The sequence below is a fragment of the Mus musculus genome, chromosome 1 (assembly GCF_000001635.26).
Source record: "Mus musculus strain C57BL/6J chromosome 1, GRCm38.p6 C57BL/6J".
In the NCBI taxonomy this organism is placed as follows: domain Eukaryota; kingdom Metazoa; phylum Chordata; class Mammalia; order Rodentia; family Muridae; genus Mus; species Mus musculus.
In genome coordinates, this window is record NC_000067.6 from 159731118 (window position 1) to 159753376 (window position 22259).

The following is a 22259-nucleotide window of genomic DNA, read 5'->3' on the forward strand; positions in this document are numbered from 1 at the left end:
TAGATCTGATAAATTCCCTCAAGTCTGAACTGTGAATTGTGAATAATGGAAGCTGCCCACTTGATGAAGGAAAGAAAACAACAGACTCCACTTCAAACCTGCCAGATATTCAGATCAGGTTCCTGATGCCTGTAGCACATGGAAGACTCATCCAAACAACCCACTTAGAATAATGATAACAAGGCAATTTATACCAACGCAGTCATGTGTGGCTAAGGACAGTATTTTATTCCATCCAATGTGATTTTTCTGTGATAAGCCTCAGCCAGCTTTCCTCTGAGGCAGGAAGGTAGTTTTGCATATGTTCAGTGATTCCCAGGTCAACTTGCAAACCCAGAAACTTCCTTTGGCTTAATTAGTCATTGTTAACATCTGTAAAGACCCCACTGTGTATGCTCAGAACACAGAGTAGGTCAGAACCCCAGCCTTCCACAACTGCCATCCCCCTAGGGCAGCATAAGGGTGTCTCTCACCTAAGGGCTTCATACTCCTCCCAGATGGGACCACCAAGAACCTCAGACATCTCTATAGCAAAGCACCTCTCTGCTTTTTGGAGCTCGGCTCTTAAAGGAATGCTCTCTCCTAGGATGTGTTAATGAAACACTGTCAGCAGATTCATCAAAATCTAAATGTGTGCTTTCCTACTCTGAAGTAGCATATCTCCCTCCCTCTAAGCCTAGATAAAGGTCACAGCTAGAGATGACTGGCCAGTTAAGCTGCTAAGCACAAGACACCACATTTCGAAATATTTTTTTTATAAAACGATGTGGAACAGGCAACCTGTTCACTTTATTTTCTACCAAAGGCATTCATTTAAACATTAGTTTCTGGAAAAATCTGAACCCTCCACTATATTTTCCATTAGTACTAATAATAAATGATAATTACTAAGCCTGCCTATCAGATATTCCAGATAACAGTAGCTCCACTTAATTAATTGCTAATTAAGATATGAAAGAACTGGAGTGTCTTTCATACTTTCTCACTTTATTAAGCCAGAGGAAATCTTTGTCAGATTGAGTCCCTCCTTGGCTTAGCCAGCCTGGCGAAGGGTGGGAGGGGAGGGTGCCCCAATATGGATGAGGTTACTTTAACTGCATCACCCAGCTATAATCACATAAGCAGAGAGGAAAGGCACACAAGAAGGGACCAGAACTGACAAGGTTTGAGACTCTGTCTTCTGCTCTATACTGGCTAAGTCTTTTACAGACACGGTAAATCTTGACTGAAGTCCTACAAGGGACTATTGCTATGCCCATTTCACAGATTAAGAGAGTAAGTAAAGGCTACATTAATCCCCTTTTTCCTTTCCTGTAGCAAAATGCCTGTCAAATGCAACTCAAGGAAGAAACGGTCTATTTTGTCTCACAGTTTGGGAACACAGCCCCTCATGGCTGAGTAGATGTGTGGTCAGGGCTGTGAAGTGCTAGTGACATTAAAGCTATAGTCAGGAAGCAGAGAAAGAGGAATTCTGGTACTAGGTTGATTTCTTCTTTTATTCTAGTCCAAGACCTTAAACCACGGGATGGTGCCATTGGCATCCAGGGTGGGTCTTCCTTATTCAGTTAAACTGTTTTGGAACCCTCTTCATTCACAGACAACCCCAGAAGCACAATTGCATGGTGATTTAAAAACCCATAAATTAACCATCAAGATTAACCATCACACAGGCCCTACGTACCTTCCCTTTATATATATATATATATATATATATATATATATATATATATATATATATATATATATATATATATTTATTTATTGAGACAGGGTTTCTCTGTGTAGCCCTGGCTGTCCTGGAACTCACTCTGTAGACCAGGCTGGCCTCGAACTCAGAAATCTGCCTGCCTCTGCCTCCTGAGTGCTGGGATTAAAGGCGTGCGCCACCACGCTTTTATAAGTGTGCGTCTGGCAGGGATAAGATTTAAGCTGGTTTCCATGCTTTCTGTTTCTTGTTCTAGGGCCAATCAAGAAAAAACAATAGCTTATTCTATACCTTCATGATTATGGACAAAGCAAAAAGCCATTGTAGTGACTGGCATTCAGGTATCCACTAGCTGGTGCAGTCTTGTATTTATATCTTTGTTCTGGCTTTTTCCACATTAAATCGACCTACCATGTATATTAGAATATGGTAGAAATGATGGCAAGAACAGTTACAAAAGGCATTGTGACTCCCAACTTCTCCCTTAGACTGCTAACTCTGGAGTAAGCCATCATCATGTTGTGAAGAAAGTCAACTAACCCATGGGGAGAAACTGGGAATCAATAACTACTAATGTTACAAAAATACCTATTCTGGAAATAGACTATATCTAGTGGATCTTCAGATGACTTTGGACTCACCAAAATATCATGAGGACTCTGAGGCAGACCTATAAGGCATTATTTGAAGTCTCAATGGTCCCACAGGAACTATTAGACAACAAATGCTGGTTGCTTTAATCACAGGCATTGGCTAATTTTCGCATGTAAGTGGGTAAAAAATGGAGAATTCATCAACTTCTACATCCTGCACACTGAATCACAGTTTTGCCAATACCAGTTGGTCAAACAATTCCTCCTAAGAAATATTCACATATCTATGTCTCAAAGTAGGTATCTAAAGTAGTAGGCATTCAAGATCCCTCCAGGTAAGAAACTTTGGGAGACAGAGAGACTATGAGTTGGATCACCAGTAGCTGCCTGAGGTTCCTGTTTTATTGTGTTGATGACTAAGCACAATTTATTGATCATTCACAATCTGGTCCATTGTTCAGCAACAACCTGCTGAGAAAATTGAGAGAGAGGAAAAGAATTGATTATGCTTTCAGATACTGGTTGATTTTTGTCTAGAGCTGGTCGGCATCCTTAGAATCAATGGCCATTACTGGACTGTCAACAACAGTTAGCAGTACATAAATCCATGCCAGTCAAGTTCAAAGATTATACGGAATACCAACATGAACTCTTGCTATGAAATCTGAAACCTGAGCAGTGTTTGATTGCTGTGCCCAGCCTGGCAGGTGCCTTTCTTCTGCCCATGTTTCACCTAAGCCACAGGGGAGACACACGCCAAGCTTTGAGACAGTCTATGATTGAGGTCAATGTGGTCTCTTGGGCAGTGCTCCCTGCACTGGGCAGACGCTTAGATCCTGCCTGGTCAGTCAAGAAGAGGGAGCGCATGTTACAAAGACAGAGCCAAGCCCCTTGGGTAGCTGAACTCATTTTTAGTACAAGAAGGTCAGCATTTGATGAGGAAGGTATATATACGAAACATTTTCTGGAAATATTTCTTAGATTTTTTTTTCCTCAAAGGTGAACTGTTACAAGTTGACCTTAGAAAATGCTGGGCATCAGAGAGTGTACAGGTGAACAACGGGAGTGAACAGATGCAAACAAAACAAAACAAAACAAAACACCAAACCCAAACAAACAAACAAACAAAAAACCATACATACTGGTTCACTGAAGTTGCCCAGTCAGGCGCCCTTCCCTTTGACCTTTGAATATGCCTCCGGTGCCCCCTCACCTCTGGACTCCCTAGAACTGGAAAGGTTGAGAGCATCTGACAGCATGAACCCAGATGTGATATGTACTTCAGCTAAGCCTCTGGGACTTACCACAGGTCAATGTGCCTCTGTTATGATGTGCCCTCTTCACTTCCCGTCACAACAATCCTTCTTCTCTCCAGCTATATGAAAAATTTCCCTAAGATAAGGCCCTTGTGTGATAACACAGAGCTGTACAACTGGTTAATCAAATTAATTGGACCGATTCATGAGCTAATATGTGTTAAACCACTTTATGGTGAGCTACATTCTGACAGAGCAAATGTGGTTATGACTGCAGGAAAACTGGCACAATCTAGCTCAAATTCAATATGACCCTTTCTTAGTCCACCGCTTAAACCATGCTTTAAAAACTGGTTAAACAGAGAAGAGCACCATGCTAGACTCACAGTGCCCAATGCATTGGTTCTAACCTTCTAGATGAACTCGCCCTGTATTTGGTTGATGGCTCCAAAAGGAAATTGCCTTACAGTACTGTAACTGCCTGGTGCCACAGGGAAGAACTCCTTGACAGCAGAGTCTCCGTCTAGTTTCACATGTCTAACGGGCTTCACCAGTGACCACAAAAGGAAATCATCTCATGCACCCACATTCTTATAGGCCTTATGTAGTATACGCTGAATGAAAGTCTAGAAGGATGTGCAGCAGTTGTGCAGATTGAAGATAACATTGCTCAGGGAAGAGGAAGTGAGAGAGCCAAGTCATAGAGAAGGAAGGAGACTGCCCTGAAAATTACTTGATGTATATTCTGTTACAGGCTGTATATGGATACACAAATAAACTAGGTGTGTGTGGGGGGGGGGGTGGTCATGGTGGTTGTATGCTTAGTCAAAGCAAGCTGAATAGGATTTTAGAATGGCTACTAACAAAACCACTCTGTATACCTGTGGTATCTGTGTAATTAGATTTAAATGAACAAGAAGGAGGGAAGGTATACATTGCTGGTACTAGGAGACACTTCAGCTGGGCACTGCCCCCAACAGATACTGGAAAAGGTGGCCCAAGAATCCCCTTCAGCCATAGAAACTTTTTTTTTTTGCCCAAAGTTGTGCCCACCTACTCACTGGTGGCAGCTCACATGCAAAGAACTGATCCAACGGTCTGGGCTTCTTCCCAAAGTAAGGAGGCACCAGAGGACCCGGTCATTTCTGTGTCCTCTGTCCCAGCTCAATCTGAAAACAGAGTGGGAGAATAGAGTCCACTCTATTAAAGAACCACACGGTGAGAAATGCCAAGATTTCCCATGTGTGTCTTTATAATGACTCCCTTATACATGCTCATCACTTTATAATTTAAGAATATCAAGTGGAGAAATTTGAAACATGATAAACATGTTAGTTGAGTGAAATATGACCGTCCCTATATTTTGTTAGAGAGGCGAGTAATGACAGGCACGCTGCAGGTATTTGGAGTTAAGTGAACTGAACAGAAGAGGATTTCACCAACACATTCAGTAACATTAACATAGTTGGTTCAAAAAAGATTAGTCCAGCTCTCCCAGAGTGAAGTGACCACACACCTAGAGGACAGGACAATGGGTGGACAAAATAGGAGAGGGATTTTTAATTCCATGGAAAGAGAGATTGCTTAGTGTTAGAGCTATCTGTTCGATGAGAAAAGGGAAAATTCTGTATAGATCCAGATTTACTCTCAAATCACCTGCAGTGCTTCCTTTTGGTGAGCAGGTAGATTCTAATTGGAAGAGGAAAATACCCACCATGTATACAATCTGTAACCTCTGTCCCCACTACCGGCAAACCCACTTCTAATGATATAGCCCCACAGTGCCTGTAGCCCCACTCTCCAGGCTGACCCTTCTAAGACCAGACTATCTTTACACTTCCTACCCCTGGGGTTCCAGGAAGGCCTCCTGGGAAGGAGTATTCATCCAAGGACAATTTAAATAAGATGCCTAGGTCTTAGCAGAACACTTGCTGCTTCCTTCTTTAGATTGCAACCAATTTTTGCAAATGCATTCTCTTTAGGCATCTACAAATGAGATCCCTAAGGCTTAGTGTCCCTTTTGGAGAAGGCTTAGTCGCATTTGTGAGCGGGAAGTCCTTGAAGGCTTAATTATCAAGCCACCAACTGCATTGACAGATCCGTAGAAACTGTGTAGGGGGAGCCCCGTCCAAGCTCTGCACAGTGCCCCTGATTAAAAAGGGTGACAATACCCTTATACGGAAGCTTCCACTTGCAGTAAATAGCCATGCTTTAGGGTGACGGTGTGTCTAGCCAGACAGGATTCTTCTGCATCCATGTGTTTGTTATTTATTGAGCTTTCTTGTGTTAGTATTATGCTTGGACAGGATCCAATAAAGTAGGAGGAGGACAAAGATTCTGACCTTGAGGACAGTCCAGAAGGTCCTTGAGGATCTGCAGTGATAAGTTGAACAGACAAAGAGACTGATAAACTTTCATCATGAAGGAGTGTTCAACGTGCTGAAGGCATTAAGGGGGTAAAGGGGACTCCCTTTTGTGGAAGGTGTTGGATGGCAGGCTTCTTGGAGGAAGTGGCAAACATTTGCTGCTATCAGATCAAGTATTTACACCACCACTTTTAAAGTTGCTGAACTTGTGATATAAAATATATTTCTGGATTTATAATGATTCTGCAGTTTTGCCTCATATATTTGTCATTTTTTTCCAAAAGCTTGAGAAACATAAGAAAAAGAATTAATAAAATATATAAATGAAACTCTGGAGAGAAACCAATCACTTAATAAGCAGTAATTTCCTTTCTTGTAGAGAGCTATGTGGTCTGCCTCTAAATTCACTTAAAAGGAAAGAATAGGGAAACTGAGGTTCTCCTCTTAAAGCTACATGTTCATTCCTGTTGCAGGTGTCTGCATCAACTCATTGCTCAGAGGTCAGATCTCATCTGGAGTTAGAGTCACAGAGCACGTGGTCAAGAGAAACCATCAGAGAGGACGACATCACGAGGTACTGTGTGCTGTGGACCTTTTCCTATCCATCATGCCAATGGCCAGTTTAAGGCTTTCAGTAGGAATTGCGTATTCCCCGGGACCCGAGACCTTTTGTCACTGAAACAACAGCCTTGGGGATACTCTCCATGAAATGAGTTGGCCAACAGCGTCAGCTCCTCTGGGCTTCACATGGTCCCTGAAATCACTCAAGAAACCAGGTACTAAGATTTTGGCTACTCATAAAATTGTTCTGAAATGCATTTCATGATGTAGTTGGTAATAAAAATGTCTTAGTGAGCTCAGTCCCTCTAAAAGGCTAGACTTGATTCTCAGCCCAGTGTGCCTGTACCAGGCCTGCATGAATCAATGCTAAATTATTCACCAGCCTGACTCTAAAAATTCCAGAGTTCCAAAACCCCTAATAAAGTATTATGAAAAAATATCCATCTCTTTATCTCTATCCATAACTATTTATATGGCTGGAAGAAAACCTGTCGTTTTATTTCTTTTAATTTAAAAGCTTTCCTAATTCCTTTTTCCTACCACATATATATGTCTGAAAAAATTTGGGTTTGAAATAATAACCTCTAAAAAATGGTCCACAGGAAAGGCTCTGAGGATTCTGAGTTGACAGGCACAATGAATATTTTGCTCCCTCAATAACTTGCATGGGCAATCAAACCTTATTCACCAAATGGAGAAGTTTTCAAACAGGTGTGTCTGTTTTGTTTTTCATTTCTTGCCTTTTTTTTATTGTGAAAAGCAATGATTATATTATATCTTCCAACCTTCTCTCGCTATTTATTTACACAGTTCGAAAGTTTATTGAGGAAAAACTCATTTTCTTCCTGTGCCCCATTGTGTACTTGCCATGTATTTGATGTCCCTCCCAGCACTCTACAGACACAATACCTGTCTCCTCTGAAGCTCCACACTGGAATCCACCCATAATGTCCTCAGCAGCATCCTGCCTCAGTTGAGGACACTTAACCATAAAGTATCCCTTGGCCATTTTCTTTCTTAGTTCTTTAAAGCCTCAAGAAACGTTATCATATTTAAGCAGGGTTCCAGCCATTCATATTTCAGGGTGGGTTGGTGAATCTGATGGTTCAAGGCTACCAGCTGAGTGAGATAGATATGCCTGCAACCACATAAAGCTGGAACAGGTTGGACCAGCTAGGCAGTAGTGGGAGCTACCTGTCACAAAAGTGTCCTGTATTTAGATAGACTTACTTACCTGAACTCTACTCTGAGAAAACAGTTGTATATATGAAAAAATAGTGTCAAACCATTTGCACTGGGGGAAGACTAAAACTCACATCTAAAAGACTTCCTCAAATAAAAGCAGTTGATTTGTGAACCAACTTCTAAGGGTTCAATGCCAGCAGAAGATCTAGAGTCTCTTCTAAACATAGATGTTGAATAAATGACTTAAAAATATTGCTTTAGATATGAGGAAACCCTTAATATGATAAGAATTCCTCATATCTGCATCCATCCCTGCTATCTGAGGATTTTGCTCAAGGAATTAAAAGGATTCAAGAGAGGCCCCAGGTTCATGAATGAGACCCTAAGTGGTAAAAGAAATACATTGCCTAAGAGGAGCATCAGGAAAAGACAAGTGTCACCATCACATTTGGAAATGGCATCATCATTCCAGTGTCTAGTCCCCTGGCCTCTCAGTCGTAGCCTTCGAAAATGATGCAGAGGCTGAAGCATCTAGACTTGATATAAGCCTGCTATTTAAAGAGGACCCAGAGGATAAAGCCAGACTTCACGAGCACAATATCCACACCAGGGTTATGATCCATCTCAGTCTAGGGCTGGTTAAAGCTCCTGTTCCTAAGGAAAGCCAAATCAAGATGGAATGGAGAAGATTTCGAAAGGCAGATAACAGGGGCCCAGGACAGGGATGGTAGTTCTGCTGGGTCCCCTGAGGCTAGAACATCTTAGAACTCTGCAGAAATTGATTCAGAGGTAATTCTCAGAATCACCATTTTCTGGCAGTTATATCTGAAAGCCACCCCCAGGCATAGAAACCAGCTCATCTTTCCCTGCCAAGCCTTGTCACATGTGCACGGTGGGCCTCTCCAGAGAACATGGCTTATGTAGATTAACTCTCTCTCCCACACACTTATAAATCTCTTTTGCAAATGCTGCTTGGCATAGACTTTGACTTGCAGAAGTTACCAAACAGGAAGGAAGCCAGGTGACCCCGTGGCTCTTTAGCAATTTAGACCAAGGTAAGCTCACCGGGCTGGGTCAAACTGCCTGGATCAACTTGCTTCTCTCTTACCCTCGGTCCCCATGCATTTGTGAGCAGCTTATTTTAAGAGCTGATTAGATGAGCCCTTAATAACATTAGAACTTAAATGGCCCCAGATAGGCTTTCAGCTTCTTGCCAAATTGAGACAAATGTGATATTTGGGGCACTGAGCTCCCAGCTTCGTGGCTGCTCTGGACTACAGGCAGGTTCTGAAGCATTTTGCCTTCTCCCCTGATGCCCTGAAGCCTACAAGTGGGTTCGTTTGTATCTTTTGGGGCCCTTTCATCTCTAAAAGGCTAGTATTCTATGTCAATGGTCTTGTTGATCCTATATTTTCAAGGAAAGTTAGGTTGGTGATGAGGAGCCCAAAGAGTTGTATATTTTCATTTCAAGAGCCTACAGGAAATCCTCTCAGTGTCCTCCCCATACTTTCTGGGAACTTTAAGTTCAGGAAACAACCTTTGTTGAGCAACTACTACTTTAAGTCATTTAGTTCAACATTAACGTCAGTAATAGCAGAGTTTGGGTGGATACAACAGAAAATGATAAGATAATGCATTTCTGTTGCCTGAATATGTAAATCATAGGTTGATTCATTTTTAGGAAAAACAGATGTGTTGATCAAATAAATAGATAGAACATTCCAATTTAATTTAATACTCTTCTGTAATTTTTGGGGGGGTGGGAGAGGTAAAAACAGAATGGGAAAAGCAAAGAAAGTTGAAAGTGAACATAAAAGGAACCCCCCCCCGGAAATTGAGGTAAACATATTGCAAACAAACCAAACAGGTGGGCATATCTTCCCTTTTGTCTCTTCTCACACCAGATTTTGCATCCCCAGAACATAGTGAAACTCCTAACTCAAGCTTTCTCCTTTGGATATGGATGGTCTAAGCTTCCTTGGAAATGCACAAGTGCAGTCTACAGCACAGCTTTCATCTTTTCAAAGGAAAGTAAACTGAGTTCACCCTTGCACTGGGGTCAGGAGTCTCCTGCTGAGGTGTTTCCCTGAGCAGAACCAAGGAGCCTCAGGAGACAGCAAAGAGGAGGACGCTGAGGCCTGGGTAGTAGGGTGGACAAACCTGTCCTTCCACTGTGGCCCCACAAGTTCCCAGTTTAGCCCAGCCTTCACTCCCAGATTATTGGGTGGTTTCTAGTGCTTTAAACCATGGCCAGAACCAAATATCTCAGCTGAGTAGGCATAGCTTGCTTTAGCTGTGGGGATTGCAGCAGCTCAGTAGAGGTCAGCCCCCAGGATCATGTTTGATTCTATCTCAAACTCCAGTCAGTATGGGCTCAAAGACTGTTTGATGTGGAGGACTACAAAAGAAATGTCAGGGGCCTCAGCCCCTGAGTTCAGCCCTGCACCCCTGAGAAGTTAATCACCCATCCAATTGTGATGCACTTTCATGGCAAGCACATTGCCTGGAAGGTCACTTCTCATTACAGTGTGTTGCTAGTGTTGTATTTGTGGTTTTCTTTCAACGTCTATGGCTGTGAAAACTCAGTGCTGTTAGGTACATGAGTTTGCTGGCCAGCCCTCTTCCCCTGCCAAACCTTGGGCTGTATACAAAGACTTGTTTCACTCCATCCTCTACTCCAACCCTTGCCAAGGTTCACTCCCCCCCCCCAGTTCCTGCTTTATTCTTCTCCCCCAAAGTCTGATCCAATGTCTCTTTTCTTATTTATATTTTATTCTCTGTAAGCCTTTCTCTCTCTGTTTAGAGAAGACTTGTTTCCATTTAAACAAATAGAAGCAGCTTTCTCTTGCTCCACTGAACCTCTGTTGCCTTCTCTTAATCTAAGCTCTGTGGAAGAAGGTTCTACATTTACATAGCACATTACTCGGTCTTTAACCGTGTGGACAAAAAGAGGTGGCCTACTCACCCACACAGTGAAAGCATTGTGACTTGGCAGAAATACATTTAGTAAGTAGCATGTGCCATGACCACTGTGCATTTGGATCCCATGCAGGGTAGATTTATCAGGATATCAAGGATGCCTAGTCTCTGCCCCAAATGACCCAGTACTGGGATAAATGGAGAGGTGGTGCTGAATACAATGGAGAGGTGCACTGAGAATCAACAGCTGTGCCTTCTGGATAGGAGCCAAGCAAGTTGGACAGGAGGGGACACATGAGGGGAAAAGAACAAAAGAGTGGATCTGTCTGCGTGGAATGAACGGCATGGGAAAAGGAAATGAGGTCACTGGGGCCCAGGTAATGTGAAGTTTAGTGGGCACTGTGCCCACCAGGGAAGCAAGGCATACTGAGGGTGCACATTCTATGTGACACATTAGAAACTTTAACTCCTTGTCGAGAGTAGGGGAAAGAGAGAATTTAGAGCTAAGGCATAGCACAATCAAATTGCCTTTTTAGAAAGATCACTGTGGAGCAGCAATGTGAGAGGACATGAAAAAGGAAGCTGATCTAACAGTTCAGACAGGATGGTTGGGACCTGAACCCAACACAGCTTTGTACATGGATGAGAGCTCCAGACTCGCCTTCTCCATCCTCCACAACTACACTGGGATAGATGATGTCTCTTCTGCCCTAAAACCCCAGAGCATGTGTTGTGCTATTCTTATCGAGCTTACTCGATGTGTACTGCACTTATTGTTCATTTCTGTAATGTTTCTGATCAAATTGTATCGCTCTCTCCCCCTTTGCAAATTACAGTACCTTGCTCACCGTGAGCACTGAGAGAAAGGTTATTTAGTTGAATTGAATTTTCAAGAGCTTCAAACCATGAATAATTGAGGAATCAGCCATGTATAAGTGCTCATCATTTACATAATTGTGTAAACAAGCTGATAAAAAATTTTTATTTTCCCCACTACTTTTATTATCCCGGAATGCCTAACTTCACAGCTCTCCAGGTTTCAGGGAAATAATTTTTAAAAATATGTTCTGTAAGCCACACAGTTTGCATCTCTCTGGGAAAGGGAAGCGGCTGAAGGGAGGGAACACATGATCACATTGGCTAAACATAGAGCCATGTACAAACATTGAGAACAACATCGCCCGAACAGACAGAATCACAATGCGCACTGAGTGCCAGGAGCCACGAACACAGTCCCGAAGGTCAATGTGCAGATACAAATTGATTAAGCTAAGTGCTTACTGAAATTGCCTTGCAACATACAGATGAGAATTGATCAAAAGCAGGAGTGATGTCTATGTTGGAAAAGCTCATGTAGACTTATCCGTTGGCATGTATGTCATCAAAGCAAGTTTAAATTGTCCATGCTTGGCCCCAGATGAAAATATCTGTGCTGTAGTTTCAAAAATAGGTTGCAAGGAGTTAACTGGTACTTACACAGGTTTATGATTGAGTTCCTTGATGTGTAAACTCTGTCGCTCTTCTGTCAACCCTCTGCCACCATATGCTCTCTCTCTTCTCTCTCCCTCTCTCTCTCTCTCTCTCTCTCTCTCTCTCTCTCTCTATATATATATATATATATATATATATATATATATATATATATATATATATCTTTATATGCCAAACCAAAGACAGCTTTGTGTAGCACCCACATTGTCAATGCAAGCTATAGCTTCCTCCAGGAAATCAGGGATCAGAACTCTCCCATCTAGCATGTGTACTAAGTGGCTGAGTATGACTGACCTGTGGCATGTGGGCAGCAGAGAAGAGAAGAAGAATATGGTGGAATGAATTAGATAAAGTGAAAGGCAAGATCAATGTGGGGAGTTGGGAGAGAGGGGTAAAAGACACAGCAAGTCTTTGGAGTAATTTTGAATGGAATATAAATTTTTGTACTTTGGGCCACAAACTAGAGTACAAATCACACTTCCTGTTTTGTGGAGAGCTTAGGATTTGGTCAAGAGAGCAATTATAAGCCCCGAAGACATTCAGAACATCACAGTGCATTGCAGAATATCCAGTACTGTCCCAAACAGGACAACTATCAGAAGATGCTTGGAGCTGATGACCAAAGACAACTTCAGAACAGAAGTTGTGCCATCAAGCTGAGCCTTGGATGCATAGGGGAGATATACCCAGGAAGGGCATGTGAGGCTAGCACATGGGGCTTTGGAGAAGTGGGTTTGGAGAGACTAAAGAGGAAGAAGGGAAAAGGAACAGAGATAGTGATGGTGTGATGATTTCAGAGTAGCTGACATAACTGCTTTTGTCTCCATGAGTGCCTGTGCCAGCCCTGGGCCAAAGGCCAATGATGAAGGGAGGCAATGCCTTTGTGATCCGAGTCACCTCTGTGACATTAGCCCAGAACTGGCTTGCTCTGTCTCTGTGATGGCATAGTGAGGCAGCCTTTCCTCAGTCTGCTTAAGAAGGATGCTGCTTGCCCTGGTAACCTCACACCTTAAAGACTGAAATAAAAAAGATCATTTCTGACACATAGTAATTGCACGTATTTATGAAATGCAGAGTAACATTTCACCTCACATATAGACTATGTAGTGATCAGGGTAATTGGTGTACCTATCACTTCAGTCATTTATCATTTCTTTGTCTTGGGAGTTTTCAAAATCTCTCTTATAGCAGTTTTGAGACATTTAATTAGTGTTTGTGAACCATGGTCACTCTACTATGCTCCAGACCATTAGGAATTATCCTTCTCATCTAGCTGTACTCCGTACTTGTCAGCATCCTCTCGAAATCTGCCTCCCACACACCATTCCTAGATGCCAGAAAGCATTATTCTATGCCTTTCAGTGATATCAACCTTTCAGCCTCTATACATAAGTGCAATGTGGTCCTTGTCCTTCTGTGTTTGACTTATTACCATCACCAGACTGGCACTGACACCTGACTTCTCTAGCAATTAGATATAAAGACCCCGCAGAAGATCCTCAACAAGTTTTTTCAGTTGAAGGATCTGGAATCCTTTGCAATGTACGGAGAGGTGAGTATGTTAAGGACAACACAACAGACAGATTTCAAGATAATTCTATGGCCTCCTGAAGTGTATTGTAATTGATGTTGTGAAACATCCCTGCCCAGAAAATTAACCATCATGCCACCATCAGCCCCACGCAGATTTTTAGAAAACAAATAATACCAGTTCCACAATATTTCCTGAAACTCTGCCATACATCTTTGTGAAGGTGGAGCCTGCCAGGTTCTTCTTTCAAAGCAATTATACCCCAAGATACTTGTTTATCCACACTGGAATACTAATGATTTTAGTAGATATTTTGCTATTGTCTAAGAGCCACTAGAAGAAGTTTATACACAGAAGAGATGGAGAAATGATGATGGAAGAGGGTGAAATGCATGTAGGACATGGTATTCCTCCAGTAAAGGCAGAGCTAAGGGTAAGCACGGTACGTGGATAGATTTGGGTGATGGTCTGGATAGCTACCAGGTAGAAACTATCGTTAGTGGAGGTGGGGGAGTAGATGGTGAGGTCGAGGAGAGGTGGGGGCAGCAAATCTGCTTGAGCAGCTAAGATCGATTCTAACATTACTGTTGACCATGTTCAAGGGCCACCCAAGAAAGCTTAGCCTCACTTCAGCCAGCAGCCGGAAGGAGGAGTAGTGCAAATCAGGGATATTTATGAGCCTTTGCCAAACAGTGGGCAGGCTCACTCTATGTGCAAAAAAGTCAGACCCAGCCACAGAAATACTACAGAAAGTGTTCATCAGACCTGGGGAGGAAAGCTCCCAGCGATCTCTCCCATAACTGTGGCCACAGGCCAAGGAATGGCTACAGTTTCCTGCTGAGTCAGCAGAGAGCCCTAAAGTCAGAAAATGATTTAAGAACTGTAATGATGAGAACTCTGGTAATCTGCTACCAGAATTCAGGCACACTGAATGTTCAGTCTAGAACTTTAAGAATCATTTCAGTTCAGGGGGAATTTAGGGCCCCTAGAAGTTACAGTTTGTGAATATTGTCCCTAGTCTAAGTGCTGTTTGGGTTACTTTATATTTTATACTTCATATTTATTCACTCATTGTACCTCCCAGTAACTGATAGTACAGGGCACTGTTATTATTTCCATTTTACAGCTTAGAAAACCAAGGTCTAGAAAAGTATTAATAAATAATCTCCCTAAACCAGGGAGTAGCAGATCAGAGAATCAGACCCAGGAGGTGTCAGTTCAGAGCTCTTTCATATAAGCACTGCCCTGAATAATCATATAGTTAGGCATCAACATGGTGAGTGGGATGTTCTTTGTCATTTGAGTCTTGTCACAGTCAGCTTCGTGAGTACATATCACTAGTGCAATAAGAATTTCTGTTAAGAGAGTGGTCATGACATAGCTGGTGGGAAAGAGACCCTGGCTCCTCGTGGGAGTGGAAATTTGCTCTGGAAGGGAAGCAGGACATTGAGTGCCCTAGCCCCTTAATCAAGGATTAGCACTGGCTATAATGGAGCCACTGTATCTGAAGAATGATAAATATCGAGATAATGACCTGAGGAGGGAAGAGTAGATGTATTCATCCTTAGGAGGTAACAGAATGATAGAGTGTATTGATGAGAGTTTCATGTGATCAATGCAACAAAAATTGATGGTGAGTGTGAGGATACAGGAAGAGTAGTGATGAATGTGCTCAATCAGTAAGCTCTGCTCACTGAATGTTAACTCGGGCCACATGCTAAGTGCTCCTGGAAGGAAATGAGAGCCAGTCCACCAGCAGCTCACAACTAGATGAGCAAAGAACGCCATACCAGAACACCAGAAAAAGGATGACCCTGACTGCTTTGTGAGGAAGACACTGAAGGTCCATCAAGATGGTTCATAGGTAAAGGTATTTGTTGCCAAGTCTAATAGTCTGAGTTCAATCCCTCTAGTCTGTACAGTGGAAGGAAAGAACGGACTCCTCCCTGGGGAATGCATTCATCCCTTAGCCCTCTACCCATGTGATTTTGAAAAATGAGAGAAGACATTGGTAGTTAGGTCTCCTTGAGTCAGGCCACTGCAAAAGAGGCCTGCCTGTTAGGATGAGTTGTCTTGAAGATGAGCATCGTTGCTGTTTGGTGTGGAAGGAGATCTAAGAGTGGAGGAGAGAGCTGTAAATAAGAGTAACGGAGGAGATGGTGGAATTACTGTGGAAAGTGCCCGATCTTCTGCAGTTAACATTATCATGGGTCATTTGATGAAGGAAAGGAAAGGACTTCTAACACTAATGGAGATGTTGGGGTACATGTCTAGTGTATAATGGGAATGCCTGGAGCTTTATCAAAGGTGGCCAGGGTCTTACATTGGAGAGGGGGTGGATAAAGATGTTAAAATTGTTATGGGAGCAATTATGATTGTAACTGAGGTGATAATAAAGATAATGGACCTGTAATTGAAAAGCTGGTGGCTGTAAAGGAGATGGTGAGGGCAACTGAAATGTAGAGGGGGCGATAAGAGAGGTAATGGCAGCTGTGTGAAAGGTAATGGAGTTCTAATGTAGATGGCGCTAAAAGGTAATGGAGTTGTAATGATGACTACGGAGGTGGGGGAGCGATGATCATCTTAATGGAAATAAGAGGGATGTGTGATGCAGGTGAGAATAGTATGCAGAGCATCCATCACCACGGCTGAAGCTGTGGGTGACTAGGGAAATAATGACCAGCTGCACCCCAAATCCTCATTAGACCAGGAGTTCTAATGGACCCTGGACAAAGATAATGATCTTAATGGAAACACGGATGGCTACACTAACATCAAGAGCTTGTGATGGCATTTGCAACGAGAGTGGGAGAAACCAACAGGGAATGGGGCTTGAGGGTGAATGCACGTAGACCCTCAGGTAGGTCTCATGTGTGAGGTGAGGTATCTGAGAGAGTTTACTAGGGCCTAGCTTCACACAGTTTCTCTTGCTTACACCAGGCATGTAACAAGCACAAAGCCCAGTCCAGGATATAAAGACCTGGCAGAAACATCAATTTGAGTTTACAATCTAAAGTTTGCATTAACATGGGAATAATAACACACTGGCTCCTATATAGTACTTCTGTGAGCAGATGTGTAAACAAGTCCGGAAGTTGTGTAAGTTTTCTGGAAAAGTGAAAGAACGAAGCAACTGACTATCTTCTCTCTTTCCATATATGTATTTCTACCTATTATTTATTAATCATTTATCTATCATATATCTGTCTCTGAATCTATCATCTATCCACTCACAGGCACACATGCAAGTACCTGTACACATGCACAGCACTAACACTCCGTCTATAGAGGACAGCAGCTGCTCATTTCTCCAGGGTTCGGTGCTCGACCCTAAGTTCTCTGATGAGGAAGAGCGCCTGTGCCAGCTTGTGCTTTTCTTCTGTTTTAAGCTCTGGGAAGGAACTAGGGAACTGCCACTACTGCCTGTACTGCTGCGGAAAGAAGCCTGGGGGAGTGACCAAAGGTCAACCGGCTCTGCATAAATGACCCCAGAGCATACCAGGCATCTGGAAGGCATGACCAAGATACAGGCTTACTAAAGAATCAGAGACAGTTAAATAGGTTCATCACCTGCCCCAGGAGATATGGGAGGAATCCAGATGCTTTTTGCCTCTGGAACCGACAGCATCAAAACCAATGAGAAAGATACTACGAATATTCAGACTCCTAAGACTGGTTGCAGGGGTGGAGGAGATGGGGTCCGATTCTGTATTTTTAAAACTTACTATGAAACGTTACTATTTTTCTACAAAGGGTCAACCTATATTCTGTATATGGTTATAACAATGGTGAGGAAAGCATATTCCGTTACAGTATACTTGAGAGGCTCTCCCCTAACAGTAGGATTTGATTATCCTTGACTGCCTGCCCCTCCTTCTCAGCCTGCATACAAGGTCCTCTGTCCAATGAGGAATCACACAACTGGCTTAAGCAATCTTCCAGCAGCAAATGATTTTAAGAATGCCAAATGGTAAATGTTAGCACAGGAATCCTACTTTTTCCAGAATGGAAGAATAAAGCAGTACAAGAACTAAAATCTGTGTCAGGGGTATAGGAAGGAAAATGTCCAAATAGAGATTCAAATTACCTCTAATTATGGGGATGGATATGGATTATGGAGGGGAGGGGTTGGCACCTTCAGGTTATATTTGAAAGTCTCTCCTTACCAGCCTTCAGATATACTGGTTTGCTCTTCCAGATACTCAGAGATTAAAAAGTGCCAAAACTATAGCAATATTCAATTTATGTTTCAGGAAGTACAGACCATTTCTGCCCTTAGTTGGCACAGAGGTTATACACATGTCTCAATCAAAGCCATTTAAAGGAGAGAATAATTGCTTAACAATGTATTAAAAATAAAACTATGCTTTCCATTCCTGAATGAAACAATAAAATATTTTTCAACAGCCCAGGTCCCAATCGTTCCTCATCCTTCTAACCCCCACTCTTCCTCAAATAAGCAGCGTACCAGGAGGTTCAAGTACAATGTCGGAGTTACTTAAGGAGGAAATTTCAGGTCCTGTTGATGCTCGTTTTTGCCTTAGAGAAAGCCAGAAATGCATCCTATTCCTCCAGGGAAGATTAAGCAGTTCCATTCTACCTGATCTACTTCGGAATCTCTCAAGAGAATGAGGTCACATGGAGGGTCCCCCCCTCTTTGCCTATCACCCCTTTTATGGGATGTGGGCCACACAGTTCTTCTTAAAATGTATTATTTTCTCAGTGACGTTGACCTATTGCTTAAGAATCAGAACCTTTCCCCTGAGCCGTGTTGTCATTTGTTAGTCGCTAATTGCTCGTTAACCTCTCAGGTACCTGCTGGAAACCAGGACCTTGCCTCTGTTTGTCAGGGTGGTTCACTGGGTCCCCCTTTAATAAAATTACAACATCAGGAAACAAATCATTTCTATCAAACACAGCCCCATGGCTTCCGATCATGTTAATCATTTCAGGCAGGTGCTATTAGGTAATTCAATCACTGGGCTACGCAAAGCTGCCACTGAATTAATGAAGAATGAACTCAAATTCTAAGAAGAGATTTTCTGAATAAATGACTCTGAATAAAAATGTGGAGCCAGGCCTGTAATCACAATACACGGCAATAATAGAAAATGCATGTTAAGTATAGTATGGTCCGTCTCCATGAATAAAACTCTTTAAGAGTCATAAGAGCATATTGTGGCCACCACCAACAATGTTCAGCATTCCACACCTTTTCTGTCACTTCCTAAAGAGCAACATAAGTCGAGGAAATCTTGAAAAGCTCACTTTCCCTTGGAATGTTGACTTATCCCCATGGTAAGTCTTTCCTTTAAAAGAGTGTTTGGGTCTGCAGCCCCATTCAGACTCTGGAATTCTCTTCCTTTTGTCTAGCTCACCTGTATGCACCCCTGCCCTGGGATACTCTGCTCATAGCCACCAAGGAAGCTTTCTGAACCCCGCATATGACTGCACTACTTTCTTAGCTCTCTCCAATTTCCTTCATATCCAATATCCTTGCTGTTCTAACAAGTCACACACAACAACTGGGGATCGGGCTTCTTAACTTTCCAGCCTGATCTCCTAATAGTCACTTAGTGGAGTACACACTTTGGCTCGCCCAATCCTGAGTAGCTGCCTTCTCTCACAAAACTATGCTCTATCCCCTGCAGGAACTCCTGCTTGAACTGAATTCTCATCTGTAAAGGTTATCTCAAACATTGCCTCCCCTTCTCTGACTCCTTCTCTACCCTATTCTTGGATTGAATTAGGACTTTCCTCCATGATTCCTGAGCACCCGGGGAGCAAAACTCCAGTATTGATCTGAGCACTTGGCACTGTAACCCTCGGAACATAAGTCTTTCTCTCTAAATATCCTGACAGCTCCTTGGGAATGAGACAGCCTAGCATTTACCCATACGTCGTTGGTGCTAAGCATGTGGTACATGCATAATAAATGCATGATGAATGAAAGAACCAGGGATGGAGTATACAAAACCATGACTGAATAAATGAGAGAACTCAACAGCATGATTTATATGAATTCTAGGAGCCACACGTCCACATATACTCAGTATATATCTCAGTAGATAGTCTTTTATAACCAAAAATTGAGTTAAGGGAGACTTAGCCCAGAACAGGTACATCTCCAGACAGCTAGGGAAAACATCACAACATCTTTACCCTTATGCTCTTTCACGAATATAAATGATCCCACAGCCAGCATGGGTAGGGTTCTTCCCTGCATAGGGAAACCACTGTTAGCACTGACCCCATGGTGACCCTGGGCTGCTTTTCTGGAGCCCAGGCTTCTCCCCAGCTCTGTATTTGGCGTTCACAGCACTCTGGTCGCCTGGCATTTGTCATGCTGTGCTTCATCAGAGAGTTAATCAGGTTTGAGTTTTTAACAATGTGCTCGCTTGTCATGCTCACTTAACTTAAAATCAAGCCTGCTCGGGCATCAGTCGGTCCTGTTCACTCAGTCTGATAGTTTGGGCATCTAAAACTTTAGGATTTATCACCAAGGAATACTGTACATCTTGACCAAATACACTCTTGTCCATAAATCCTTTCATCTGGTTGAAGTAGTTCAGGTTTAGAGACAATGCTGCCATCGAGAAAGTGTGTGCTTGTATTAACTCATCTTGATATCATAACACATGGCCACAGATCTGGGGGCTGCAGACAATACACATTCATTGTCTTGTGATTTGTAGATCAGAACTTAGATGTGGGTCTAAGGCAAGGTGTCAGAGGGGCTACATTCCTTCTGGAGGCTCTAGGGTAGACCTGTTTCAGGGCTTCCCTCAGCTTCTATAGTTGCTCACATTTCTTGGCTTGTGCCCTTCCTTCCTATACAAAGCTAGCATTGACTGATGGAGTCCTCTTTCCATTGCCTTGCTGTAACCTCTTATGGATACATCTACATTAGAGGGCTTATGTGACACACTAATATATTGACAGCTAACTAGCTACCTCAATTCCTCCTTTCCATAAAAAATAGTATATTTGCAGACTCTAAGAGTTACAGTGTGAGTATTTTGGGGGCCATCTCTCTCCCTCTCAATAATCTCTATGCCTCTACACATATTGGGGGGCTGGGGTTATTTAACAGAAGTGTTTCCAGTGTGGATGTTCTACCACCAACGTTAAAAATACATAGAAGCTTGCTTGCAATATAAGCACAAACTCCATCCCAGATCTTCAGAATCAGACAGTTCAGACAGTTCAGTATCCTGGGAGAACAGGTGTGTGTGTGTGTGTGTGTGTGTGTGTGTGTGTGTGTGTGTGTACTATAAGTTTAAGAAGGAAAGTAAAGGCCTTAGGTTTTACTAACAGTTATCTTAGCTAAAAGCAGGTGTACAATTGGGGAAGTACCTTATGGAAGGAATCCCATAGATAGCATCTTTCTTCCTTACCAGAGTTCTGAACAAACAGGTATAAGACAGGGCATGGTTCAAGTGAGAACATTGTTCCATCTTGATACATCACTTAGTAATGTATGTTTGCCTGCAGCTCTAACACCGAAGATCCCAAAGAGGAAGACTTCTTCTCAACCATTGATGGCCATCCCAAGAAAAGGAAGTACTCCTTACCATGTACTCTGCAGGCAGGCAAAGAGCTCATGGGGAGGGATGTCTAATGTATCTGAGAACATATGCCAGCTCTCTATAGACAGACTAGCTTCCAAAGGAAGATTACTATATACACTCTGTTTTTCTTTCTAAACCCAAATTCAGAAAGAGAGCCAAGGGATAAACTGGTGACAAGAGAGTGACAGTTGTCAGAGCTGACTCTACATGGATGAAAAATACCAGGAAAAAGAACTCAGGATTCCCCTAATAAATAACAAGTATATCATAGGGACTGGGGAGGGAAGCAACATGGTACATAGGGCAGCAGTTGATAGTCAATGATAAGGATATTGTGTGTTCCAGCAGGTCTGGTAATTCATCAAAATAGCCTAAGAATTTAAGTATGAGTAACTGGATCCCACCCTATAGGTTTCAGTAAGTATAAGGTATCAACAAAACCAACCTGAAATCCCACAGCGTGGGCATAAGGAAAGGCCAAAGGGAGTGAGAATAGGCATTCTGTTCTTTCTGGGCCTCTATCCCTCCACTTGAGGGAAGATAAATCTTAGAAAAATCACAACATCTTTGGTGGATATCCATATTTGAAAACTTTGACTTTGAGGGTCTGATTAGGTTTTCAAAGTATTAAAATAAACTATTATATTTTGTATTTACTTGGGAGTCAACACCATGGTACACAGATAGAAGTCAGAACAACTTGTGGGAACTGGTTCTTTCTTTCTGCCATGTGGATCATGGGACACAAATCCAGGTCATCAGGCTTGGAGACAGGTGCCTTTACCTGCTGAACCGTCTTGGCAGGCCCATTTTTGGGGGGGGGGGAGGGGGGTTGGTTGGTTTTTTTGTTTGTTTGTTTTTTGATTGGTTGGTTGGGTTTTTTGTTTTTTGGTTTTTTGTTTGTTTTTTGGGTTTTTTTTGTTTGTTTGTTTGTTTTGTTTTTTTTGTTTGCTTGTTTTTTTTTTGTTTTTTTTTTGTTTTTTTTTTTTTTGAGACAGGGTTTCTCTGTGTAGCCCTGGCTGTCCTGGACTCAATCTGTAGACCAGGCTGGCCTCGAACTCAGAAATCCGCCTGCCTCTGC

At 42.5% G+C, this 22259-nt stretch overlaps 1 protein-coding gene across 10 annotated transcripts in view; it reads left to right on the plus strand.

Annotated features, from left to right (window-relative positions):
- Tnr (tenascin R) overlaps positions 1–22259 on the plus strand; it is a 408001-nt gene that overhangs the window by 207389 nt on the left and 178353 nt on the right. For 6 of the 10 annotated variants that reach the window (XM_006496746.4, XM_006496745.4, NM_022312.3 and 3 more), the window contains exon 2: positions 6394–6494. The gene's annotated coding sequence lies outside the window, so the exon portion shown is untranslated. Of the gene's footprint in view, positions 1–6393; positions 6697–22259 lie in introns of all 10 variants that reach the window. The other 4 variants (XM_006496742.4, XM_030252977.1, XM_030252976.1 and 1 more) reach the window with 1 other exon arrangement.